Source organism: Haliotis rufescens, unplaced genomic scaffold (genome assembly GCF_023055435.1).
Source record: "Haliotis rufescens isolate VD_foot unplaced genomic scaffold, xgHalRufe1.0.p SCAF_39, whole genome shotgun sequence".
Classification (NCBI taxonomy): Eukaryota; Metazoa; Mollusca; class Gastropoda; order Lepetellida; family Haliotidae; genus Haliotis; species Haliotis rufescens.
In genome coordinates, this window is record NW_025964101.1 from 885001 (window position 1) to 897619 (window position 12619).

Below are 12619 nucleotides of genomic sequence, written 5' to 3' on the forward strand. Positions count from 1 at the left end.
AGATATGACAGTATTGGTTGGAGGAGATATGACGGTATTGGTTGGAGGAGATATGACATTATTGGTTGGAGGAGCTATGGTGGTATTGGTTGGAAGAGATGTCTTGCGTGTCCAACACACATCTGTTACAGGAACAGGAAAGTACAGTTGTTGTATAGTATTAATTGTATATATTTTGAGACATTAATTGTACATATTTTGGATAATATAAGGCTTAAAAGAATTGTTTCTCAGGCAGTGACTTTTAAAAATATAGTGTTCGTGGGCGGTTTTTGTTGTTGTTTTTTTTCTTTGCTTGATCAAACTAGTATGTAACCAAATAAACAGTTGTGTACCATCAATCTGGGAAATGGCCTCCTTACATAAACAAGTATTCAAACTCCTATTGCTGCCATAACTATGACACAAGATGCACAGTAAAGCAGTTTGCATGTAAAGGGAAGTAACTGTGTGCTAAAGTGGATCGCAAGTATTAGGATTTAAAATTTATTTTATTTGAAAATGGAATTAAAAACCAAACTTTATGATGATGCGGGCAGTTCCTGAGAACCAAGACTATTACTTTTTTAGGTCTAAGGGAAATATGTACTGTTGAAGAGGCTGACGTATGAAATATATTGTATACATGTCGCAAACTGGTATGATATATTGTATAATTGTTTGAAACTGGTATGATATGTTGTATTAATGTTTCAAACTGGTATGATGTAATGTATAAATGTTGCAAACTGATATATTTTGTTTAAATGTTACAAACTGGCATGATATAACAGGTGTAAACTTGTATGATATTTTGTATTAGCAGCTGCAAACTGGTCAATTTTGTATAAATGATGCAACCTGGTATGATTTATTGTGTAGCAGCTGTAAACTGGTAAATCTTGTATAAATGTTGCAACCTGGTATGATTTATTGTGTAGCAGCTGTAAGTGGTAAATTTTGTGTAAATGTTGAACCTGGTATGATTTATTGTATAGCAGCTGTAAACTGGTAAATTTTGTATAAATGTTGCAACCTGGTATGATTTATTTTGTAGCAACTGTAAACTGGTAAATCTTGTATAAATGTTGCAAACTTGTATCATTTATCTCAAATACCAGCTACCAGTACCAGATATGTTGTACCAATGTTACAAACTGGTATGATTTATTGTATAGCAGCTGAAAACTGGAACATTTTGTATAAATGATGCAACCTGGTATGATTTATTGTATAGCAGCTGAAAACTGGAACATCTTGTATAAATGATGCAACCTGGTATGATTTATTGTATAGCAGCTGAAAACTGGAACATCTTGTATAAATGATGCAACCTGGTATGATTTATTGTATAGCAGCTGAAAACTGGAACATCTTGTATAAATGATGCAACCTGGTATGATTTATTGTATAGCAGCTGAAAACTGGAACATCTTGTATAAATGATGCAACCTGGTATTATTTATTGTGTAGCAGCTGAAAACTGGAACATCTTGTATAAATGAGGCAACCTGGTTTGATTTATTGTATAGCAGCTGCAAACTGGTAAATTTTGTATAAATGATGCAACCTGGTATGATTTATTGTATAGCAGCTGCAAACTTGTAAATTTTGTATAAATGTTGCAACCTGGTATGATTTATTGTGTAGCAGCTGTAAACTGGTAAATCTTGTATAAATGATGCAACCTGGTATGATTTATTATGTAGCAGCTGTAAACTGGTAAATTTTGTATAAATGTTGCAACCTGGTATGATTTATTGTATAGCAGCTGTAAACTTGTAAATCTTGTATAAATATTGCAACCTGGTATGATTTATTGTGTTATAGCTGTAAACTGGTAAATTTTGTATAAATGTTGCAACCTGGTATGATTTATTGTATAGCAGCTGTAAACTGGTAAATTTTGTATAAATGTTGCAACCTGGTATGATTTATTGTGTAGCAGCTGTAAACTGGTAAATCTTGTATAAATGATGCAACCTGGTATGATTTATTGTGTAGCAGCTGTAAACTAGTAAATTTTGTATAAATGTTGCAACCTGGTATGATTTATTGTATAGCAGCTGTAAACTGGTAAATTTTGTATAAATGTTGCAACCTGGTATGATTTATTTTGTAGCAGCTGTAAACTGGTAAATCTTGTATAAATGTTGCAAACTGGTATGATTTATTGTATAGCAGCTGTAAACTGGTAAATCTTGTATAAATGTTGCAAACCTGGTATCATTTATCTCAAATACCAGCTACCAGTACCAGATATGTTGTATCAATGTTGCAAACTGGTATGATATGTTGTATCAATGTTGCAAACTGGTATGATTTATTGTATAATATTGCAACCTGATATATTGTATACATGGTGCTACAATTGTGTGATTGTATGGACATGGCTAGACGGTATGAGAGATTGTATGTACATTACTAGCTGGTATGAGAGATTGTGAGTACATTGCTAGCTCGTATGAAAGATTGTGTACATTGTTAGCTGGTACAGGAGGTTAAGTACACATTGGCAGCTGGTATAAGAGATCGTGAACATTGCTGGCTGGTATGGCAGATTGTAAACATTGCTGGCTGGTATGAGAGATCGTGAACATTGCTGGCTGGTATGGCAGATTGTAAACATTGCTGGCTGGTATAAGAGATCGTGAACATTGCTGGCTGGTATAAGAGATCGTGAACATTGCTGGCTGGTATAAGAGATCGTGAACATTGCTGGCTGGTATAAGAGATCGTGAACATTGCTGGCTGGTATGAAAGATTGTGTACATTGTTAGCTGGTACAGGAGGTTAAGTACACATTGGCAGCTGGTATAAGAGATCGTGAACATTGCTGGCTGGTATGGCAGATTGTAAACATTGCTGGCTGGTATGAGAGATCGTGAACATTGCTGGCTGGTATGGCAGATTGTAAACATTGCTGGCTGGTATAAGAGATCGTGAACATTGCTGGCTGGTATAAGAGATTGTGAACATTGCTGGCTGGTATAAGAGATCGTGAACATTGCTGGCTGGTATGGCAGATTATAAACATTGCTGGCTGGTATAAGAGATCGTGAACATTGCTGGCTGGTATAAGAGATCGTGAACATTGCTGGCTGGTATAAGAGATCGTGAACATTGCTGGCTGGTATGGCAGATTGTAAACATTGCCGGCTGGTATGAGAGATCGTGAACATTGCTGGCTGGTAATATTTCATGTATTTGTATATTCCATCTGAGTGGAAACATGTTACTTAGGTCAGTCTCAGAAATGTTACTTACAGTATGTTTTGACTTTTCCATTTTGCATCAAGCCAGGCTTGTAAAATAAACCACGAGTGGGAGTTTTTTTATCGTACAATAAAACACTACAGGGAGAGTAAACCTCATGGTGTATTCTGCAGCACCCTCATGGTTTATTCTCCCTGCAGTGTTTTATTGTACGATTAACAGCGACAGGTCTTTTATTTCTTTTTATGAGATATCAACATTATGTAAAGTCTCTTTAAGGCTGATGATGAAATGTACATGCTTTATTAATATTTACCCGTATTTTAATAATAATGACTCCCTCAATAGAATCCGACCTCGGCAATCTCAGACATGTTCATTTTATGCACGGGTGGGTATTTCCCGCATATTCTCACAATCCTCACGTCGATTACCTGTATCTTTTCTCCCAATGACTATTGTCATATTTGTCCCACTTTACAGTGCGATCGTTCTCGTCGCGTTTAAAGCATAAGATTGGTTGGTTTGTTGTTTTACACAGCACTCAGCAATATTCCAGCTATATGACGGCGGTCTGTAAATAATCGAGTCTGGACCAGACAATCCAATGATTGATATTACGAGCATCGATCCACGCAATTGGGATCAATGATATGCATCAACCAAGTCAGCGAGCCTGACCACCCAATCCCGTTAGTCGCCTTTTACGACGAGCATAGTCACCTTTTACGGCAAGCATGGGTTGCTAAAGACCTATTCTTCCCGGAATCTTCACGGGTCTCAAGCATAAGATAGTATCTCAACCAATCCTTGTTGCCTCATCACACGACATATATTTTACAATTTCATATCCTGGGAAACGTACATTAACACTTCAACATTGGTGTGAAACATGATCATAACTAACTCATAAAGATCACCATGTTGCAAATAAAACATCATTGACCATTGTGTATAAAGCAAATATTGCGATCTCATGCATACATAAACAGGAGGTATACATGAAAGTCATTTTATTTCAATTTGTTTAGATCTTGTATGCATGATATACATAAAAGCAAGTGATATTTATGAGCTTGTTTGTGGAATATTTTACCAGCACTCAAGAGTCTACTTATACACTATTACCCTGAAGCAGTGCAGTTTTGTTAAAGGGACATCGCATCAAGTACGACCACAGGCTTTGATAATCAGCAGCCTTGATGATTGCCAATAAAATGTTTTCCTTTTTCCAACAGATGGCTGCACAATTTCCATGTTTATGATTCATTTCTGTGGCTAGTTTTGTGAGGACATTCAGACTGAAGCCATTGCCATGAGTTTATTATGATCTGAATCGTTGCTAGTGGTGTGATAACTGGACTGGTTCAAGATGTTGTGTGATGTAGCCCTCATCACAGGCTGTTTATGACAAGTAGTATGTCATGTTTTGTAGTGAAGTTTCATTTTGAGACGAGATTTTTTGTTTGTTTATCATTGCACTTGGCAGTATTCCAGCTGTATGAAGGCAGTCTGCAAATAATCAAGTCTCGGAGCGGCTTGCATACTAAACTAGTCACCTGTAAATAATCAAGTCTCGGAGCGGCTTGCATACTATACTAGTCACCTTTAAATAATCAAGTCTGTACCAGACTACCAAGTGATTGATATTAAGAGAAACAATCCACATCGTCGGGGTCTGTCAACATGCAGTCTACCAAATCACCGAGACTAACGACTTGATTCTTTATTATCTTATCCCCCTCCTGGAAGTGGAAGGGGAATACAGGCGTGGGTACTGTCCGTCCATCCTTCTGTCTGTACGTCACGTTTCTAAAAAAATGAGAGATATCTTAATCAAACTTGCCAATAGGTCTGGTGGTTAACTGGTGCCTTTTGATAGTGAGGTTTTAAAAAAAATATATATATTTTTCGAGTTTCCGTAACGACTTTGACTTAGACTGAAAATGGGGGTAGTGCTCGTTTCTCGAGGGCTAATGCCTTGCACACAACCAGACATGTCGTATTGGCGGGGATATGAGTATCTCATGCTTGTTCTTTTTGTGACCAAGTTGCTGGGACATATTGGAACCTGGCATCCCACAGGGAACTGAAACAGGAATATTTGGTATATGTTAACATTGCGCACAAAGGAGCTGTTGCATTTTACATAATAAAATATCCTTTATTTATATATTTATTTGAGAGTAATGTTTTTACATCCATTGCTTATTGTGAAGGTGGGAGTTAATATGTCCTGCCTATAGAGTAGTATCACTAAATTGTCTTGATGTTGACCCTGGGTCATCAGACTCCCTGATAAAGATCTGTCTTTAGAAAAACGAGTGGAACTACCAGTGGTCTTATTTATAGATTGGATGAAAGGGATGACTGATCCTGAGTTCCGCAGCAGCACATTTGTGTTCAGTCACCCAACAGTCACTTCAGACACCTGGAAATATCATGTTTGTCACACTGTGATATGACAGTACACTGTTTGTTAAAAACATATTTTCAAGTTTTTCAATAAATGAATTCATAATTAAATCTTGTGTTTGTATTTCATGCAGTTTGTGATTGAGAGCCCTGACACATACTGTTTGTTATTATGTTGCATAATCTATGTGTACTTCTACTCTTGAGTAAGTGTCCACCCGGAGCGGAAGGTCCGGGGTTCGATCCCAGGCCGCGTCATACCAAAAGACGTTAAAAGATGGTACTTGTTGTTACCCTGTCTGGCGCTCTGCATTAAGGGGTTAAAGCAAGGACTGGTCGGCTCGGAGTCAGTATACTGTGTCTGAGTGGGGTATTCATGTTAAACTGCGGCATGGTATCTCAGTGAGCTAGCACTATAAATCGGCATCAGTCAGGACTAGTACAAGCAGCCACACAAACACACACACGTACATGCATGTCGCTATATAAGTGCAATAATCTTGGACGCGACATTAAACCCAATTTCACCTCACCTCACCTTGAGTGAGTGGGTGAGTGAGTATGGTCTTACGCTGCTTTTAGCAATATTCTATTAATATCATGGCACTGGACACCAGAAATGAACTTCACATATTGTACCTATATGGGGAATCGAACCTGGGCCTTTGGCGTTACGAACAAATACCTTAACCAGGAGGCTACCACTCCGCCCCTCTATTCCTGCAGGTGCTCTTGTAGAACCATCCTAGTGGTATTTGACTACACAATGGCTCACTGCTGGTGTTACTTCCCCTGATATGTCTGTAAGCCGTGTTAACCCTCAATTCCTCACAGATGATGTTTTTTGTGAGTGAGTTAATGCTTTACATCGCAATATTTCAGCCATATCTTGACGAGTGTTTTTTGGGTGTGATAAATTCATCATTTAGTATTGAAACAGTCATTTTATTAATAAATACACCATCTTATTACAACTTCAGAGACCCGTGAAGATTCCGGGGTAGAATAGGTCTTCAGCAACCCATACTTGCGTAAAAGGCGACTATGCTTGTCGTAAAAGGGGACTAACGGGATCGGGTGGTCAGGCTCGCTGACTTGGTTGATACATGTCATCGATCCCAAATGCGTGGATCGATGCTCATGATATTAATCACTGGATTGTCTGGTCCAGAGTCGATTATTTACACTGCCGTCATATAGCTAGAATATTGCTGAGTGCTGCGTTAAACAACAAACCAACCAACCAACATCTTCAGATGTCTGACCCTACGGCCTCTGTCTGACTCTGTAGTTGCACCACAGACATGTAAAGCTAAGGTCAGCGATCATATGTCAGTGACGGCCTCCATGGTTTAGTGGTAGAGCGTCCACCCGGAGTTCGGGGTTCCATCTCGCCGCGTCATATCAAAAGACGTCAAAAGATGGCGCTTATGGACAATGCGTGACGCTCAGCAGTAAGTGGGTAAAACAAGGACTGCTCAGCTCCAAGTCAGTATGCTGTGTCTGAGTGGGGTATTCATGTTACACTGCAGCATGGTATCTCCGTGGTCTAACACCATAAACTCGGCATCACTGGTCTGGGCTCCATATGAACTTTACTTGTTTATTTGGTGGATATGTTTTTTAATGAGGCATCTTTATTTCCGGGATGGGGGGCGTAATTAGTTCGAAACGTTAGCAACTTAGTAACATCCGGGTTAGAATAGGTCTTCAGAAACCTATGCTAACGGGATCCGGTGGTCAGGCTTGCTGACTTGGTTGATGCACGTCATCGTATCTCAAACGGAAGATCGATGCTTTTGAACTGGTCCAGACTCTATTATGTACAGATCGCCGTCATATAGCTGGAATATTGGAGCGTTAAGGACTTAGGGACGCGACTTAGTACAATGAATTTCTGCAACTAGACCACACGTGCCCCTTAGACAAGAAGAAAGTAGTATTTGATGCAAATATTTTTTATCCCCAATCTCCTGTCGAACCAGTGTGTCCATCTTGTATACTATATCGGATTAACATTGCACTTTATGCACGACCAGACGCCATATTGATATAGCTCCTCTCGGATATCGTGACATACCCGGGTCAATGGGTACTTCAACCATGGGTAATAAACGTCAACGGACCACAAAGGATGACTTGCTAAATGTCGCCAACTCGAGCGTTTGGAAGTGAAAGCATTGATTACCGTAATAGTCAGATCAGTGGAAGGGGCGTGACTTCCGACTTCTGTCACTCCTTTGTAGTTAATCCATCCAGCAAACCTCAAACACTTGCACTACCCTGCTGGGCGACCATGACCTTGTCTGCTTTGTTGCACTGTCACGGCACACAACGGCGGTGGCGGTGACGACGTGATCATCGGTGAATGATGGATCTCAGCAAGGGTAATTGAATACATGGCTTCTTGTCAACAAGACCGCCTCCTTGATCCTGTGGTAGAGCGTTCGCCCGGAGAGCGGAAGGTCCGATGGTACTTGTTGTTACCCTGTCTGGCGCTCGGCATTAAGGGGCTAAAACAAGTACTGGTCGGCTCGGAGTCAGTATACTGTGTCTGAGTGGGGTATTCATGTTTAACTGCGGCATGGTATCTCAGTGAGCTAGCACTATAAATCGGCATCAGTCCGGACTAGTACAAGCAGCCACACAAACACATACTCGTACATGCACGTCGCTATATAAGTGCAATAATCTTGGACGCGACGTTAACCCAATTTCACCTCACACCTCTTGTCAACAAATCAATGGGTTAAACGTATCCTGTTGATGTCCTCTCTAAAAATACCCCCGTGATTCTCGGGAAGAAATGTCCCTTTTCTCCATGCTGGTCCCAGCGCTTATGATGTGTGATCTGGCCATATGTCATCGTATCTCGACGGTGTGGTCGGCGTTCATGATATCAACCACTGGTTTAATTTACGAGATACGAGACCCGTGAAGATCCGGGTAAGAATTGGTCTTCAGTCGCCCATGCCTGTCGTAAGAGGGACTAACGGGATCGGGTGGTCAGGCTCGCTGACTTGGTTTGATGCATGTCATCGGATCCCAAATGCGTTGATCGATGCTCACGATGTTAATCACTGGTCTGGTCCAAACTCGTTTATTGTGCGACCTTAAACAACAATGAAAACAAAACGATTTTACTACTGAGCGCTCTGATGCAACCTTCAGGTATGTTTACTTTGCAATGTGATTTTAAAACATGAATGTCCATGAGTGAATGAGTGACTTGGGTTTTACACCTCTATAAGCAACATTCCAGCAAAATCACGGCTGGGGCCACCAGAAATTGGCTTCACACATTGTACCCATGTGGGGATTCGAACTTGAGCCTTCGGGAAGAAGAGCGAACGCTTTAACCACTAGGCCGCCCCGCCGCCCCGCAGCCCCTGACGGAGGAGGAACGTACTGCATACGATGCAGTTTAGTATTGTATAGTCCAGTTACAGTGTTTTGTGTTAGTTTGGTGATGGTGAAAATATTTAACTTTGTCAGGACCAGTGTTCGAATAGACATCGACCCGTAGGCCCGAGGTCGACAGATTTGTTTAAAAATTCAGCAGGCCCTTACAGCTACAGTTTATGTAAGTAATTATTTAAGCATGATAAATGTAGGCTTCATCTATCACCACATAGTCTCTAGAAAATCGGCGTAATAGCAGTAACAGCTTCTGCTTGACTATTTGTGTTTTGCAATTAATATTGCAAGAGTATGTCTCCCTGCTTCAGCTAAAATGTTTGGGCCTACAGTTTTTTCCACTGGGCCTACAGTTTTTCCACTGGCCTACAGTTTTTTCCACTGGGCCTACAGTTTTTCCACTGGGCCTACAGTTTTTCACTGGGCCTACAGTTTTTCCACTGGGACTCCAGTTTTTCCACTGGCCTACAGTCTTTCCACTGGCCTACAATTTTCCCACTGGGCCTACAGTTTTTTCACTGGCCTACAGTTTTTCCACTAGGCCTACAGTTTTTCCACTGGGTCTACAGTTTTTCCACCGGGCCTACAGTTTTTCCGGCGGACCTACAGTTTTTCCACTGGCCTACAGTTTTTTCCACTGGGACTACAGTTGTTCCACTGGCCTACAGTTTTTCCACTGGGTCTACAGTCTTTCCACCGAGCCTACAGTTTTTCCACCGGGCCTAAGTTTTTCCACTGGGCCTACAGTTTTTCCACTGGGCCTACAGTTTTTCCACTGGCCTACAGTTTTTCCACTGGGGCCTACCGTTTTTCCACTGGGCCTACAGTTTTTTTCCACTGGCCTACAGTGTTTTAAATGTGCTGGCCCTTTAGGCTCTCACTTACTCTGCTGAGTATGAGACACTGGTCAGGATCAAAGCATTTATATACTGAACCGCAAAAGAAACGTCACCATGGATAGATATGTGAGAAACCGTATTTGTCAAAACAGTGTAAACATACTTTGAGACATAGTAAAAAGATTAAACTTGGCAAAACTGATCATCAAGGTTGAAATTAAAGTGTCAAATGTTGTGAAACACAACACTAGTCTCCGAGCAAATGGTATCACAAGTCAGTATCCCGTGTGACCGCCATGTGCATTGATGACTGCCGTGCAACGTCGATACATGGAACGGGTGAGGCGGTTGATGAAGGCCATAGGCACTTGAGCCCACACTCTGAGGAACGCCTGACGCAGTTCAGCTGCATTTGTCGGGCTTGGTCGGACGTGAAACTCGTGGTTGCGGCGACGTGCCAAATGAGGTATGGCGTGTGGTTTCAAGACTTGATCATTGTACCAAACTGCTGTGACACCATTCCCTCTCCCTGGACCGATGTTCTGGAAGACCACAGGGCCGACCCTCTGTGCAAGACCAATTCCACCCCACACCATGATGCTCGGACCACCCCACGAGTCTCTCAAAAACACAAGCATCCGGGTAATGTTGCCAACGGCGTCGCCAGACTCTGTCTCTGCCATCTGCTGTTGAGATACAGTAACGGCTCTCGTCTGAGAAGAGGACTCTTCTCCACTGCGGGTGGCGCTGTGTTGCCCACGGAAGACGGTCCCGGCGATGACGTGGTGTCAGAATGGGTCCTCGGTGTGGCCTGTGACAGTGGAGGTGTCTGCTCGTCAATCTTCGACGCACGGTCTCCGCACTAATGTGTCGCTGGTGTGTCTCAATCGTCTGTCGAGCAGTTTCCGCAGCAGTAACAAAGCGGTATTGAAGATGCTGTCGCACAATCTGACGATCCTGACGTCGGGTGGTGGTCCTTGGTCTTCCACTACGTGGTCGGTCATCTGTAGTGTTGGTGGTCTGGTACCGTTGCTGGGGCCTGTATATGGTCCTAATGTGGGCTTGAAATGCATTGGCTACTTGTCAGGCGGTTTGTCCAACTTGCAATCGTCCAAGGGCTTGGTGTCGTTGATTTCTTGTCAATCTTGGCATGTGGTAGCAATTCAATAACGAATGAATGTTGGGTGGATTTTTATAGGGCAAGAAATGGGGGAACGCATGTGCATTTCAATTTGCACGGAACTCACGTGCATCGGGTTACCATGGCCGTTGCCGTGATGCGTTTGGGCGATCGGTTTTCTTGTCATCTGCTTTATTATTTTTATCATCAAAATTTCATTTTTCCGGACAAGGTAATGTTAAAATTTAGAAACTTTGACAAAACTTACCCAGACATTTAAATGACAACTTTTCATGCAATGTTACTTGGGGTGACGTTTCTTTTGCGGTTCAGTATATTTTAACCGAAGGCAACGTAGGTTCCTTGTAGACCACATGCTCATCAGAACTCTACTGTTGATAATTAGTTTGTTTTACAAGCTCTTTGTTCCAAATATTTGTGCAAAACCTGAGGTCGCTTTTATTGTGTATTTATTGATTTAAAAAAAAGCTTGACCTTGTTAATAGGAAAAAAATGATGTATTTACTTGTTATTAAAGAAAGTCATGGTAAAATGTCTGTACTTTTAAAAAACATGTATGCATCAGTCAGCGTATGTATAAAGGTCAATAATGAACGCACTGACTGCTTTACAACATCCTCCGGTGTACGACAAGGTTGTGTTTTAAGTCTGTTGTTGTTTATATTTTTCATAAATGAACTTGCCATAGAGCTGCAAAATACTTGCCAACATGTTGTATTTGTAACACAAATAATGGACATTATGCTCCTTCTCTTTGCTGATGTTGTCATTTTTCCTATTCTGTAAATGGCTTGCAAAAACAGTTAAATGCGTTACATAGTTACTGTTCAAAATGGAGTCTTGAAGTAAATCTGAAAAAGAAAAGGTGGGATTGTTGAGTGTAGTCACTTACTATAAATATTTAGGTCTCATGTTCTCCTCTAGATTGTCATGGTCAGTTAGCTGCTCGGGCGTCGAAAGCCATTATGCCTCTTTATAATTTATTCAGGAAAATTAGTTGTGCGTCTTTCTTCACAGCATGTACCATTTTTTAAGGCAAGGTTATGCCACGTACGTATATACATATTCTGTATACGTCTTTGGTTATGCCTATACTTTTGCATGGTTCTGAAATATGGGGTGCTAGGTATTACACTGCAATTGAAAAAGTTCACACTTCATATTTCAAATGTTTTCTGGGTGTTGGTAAGTTTGCCTCAAACAAGGCAATCTTTGGTGAAACACGCCGCAGTAATATTTTGTGTAGCCAGCCAATTCAGGGTAATTAAGTATTGGATTAAACTACTAAGAATGATGCCTGATAGATACCCAGAATGCCGTCAAACATGTTTTAAACTGCTTCTCGTTGCGACGTATCTGGGTCACCTACATATCTAATTAGGCATATCACCTTTATGTCGTCATCTGGTTGAAATAGGCCACCGCAGTGCAAAGATGTTACCCGCAACACCAGGGATGTGGAACACACACATGCATTTCAAAGAGCAGTTCCCATGACCCGTCGGTGTGGCTGGTTAGTCTAGGAAAGCCAGACTGGCCTGCCAGGCCAAATAACAGGTGTCGTCACTAAACCTAACAGTTAGTGATTCGTAATTATTGTATTCCTCGAGGT

At 41.3% G+C, this 12619-nt stretch overlaps 1 protein-coding gene across 1 annotated transcript in view; it reads left to right on the forward strand.

The window, feature by feature from the left end:
• Positions 1-3790, forward strand: part of LOC124123693 — a 17688-nt gene extending 13898 nt beyond the window's left edge. The window contains exon 9 of the mRNA XM_046486860.2: positions 1-3790. This exon is cut by the window's left edge and continues 104 nt beyond it. The gene's annotated coding sequence lies outside the window, so the exon portion shown is untranslated.
• The last annotated feature ends 8829 nt before the right edge of the window (positions 3791-12619 follow it).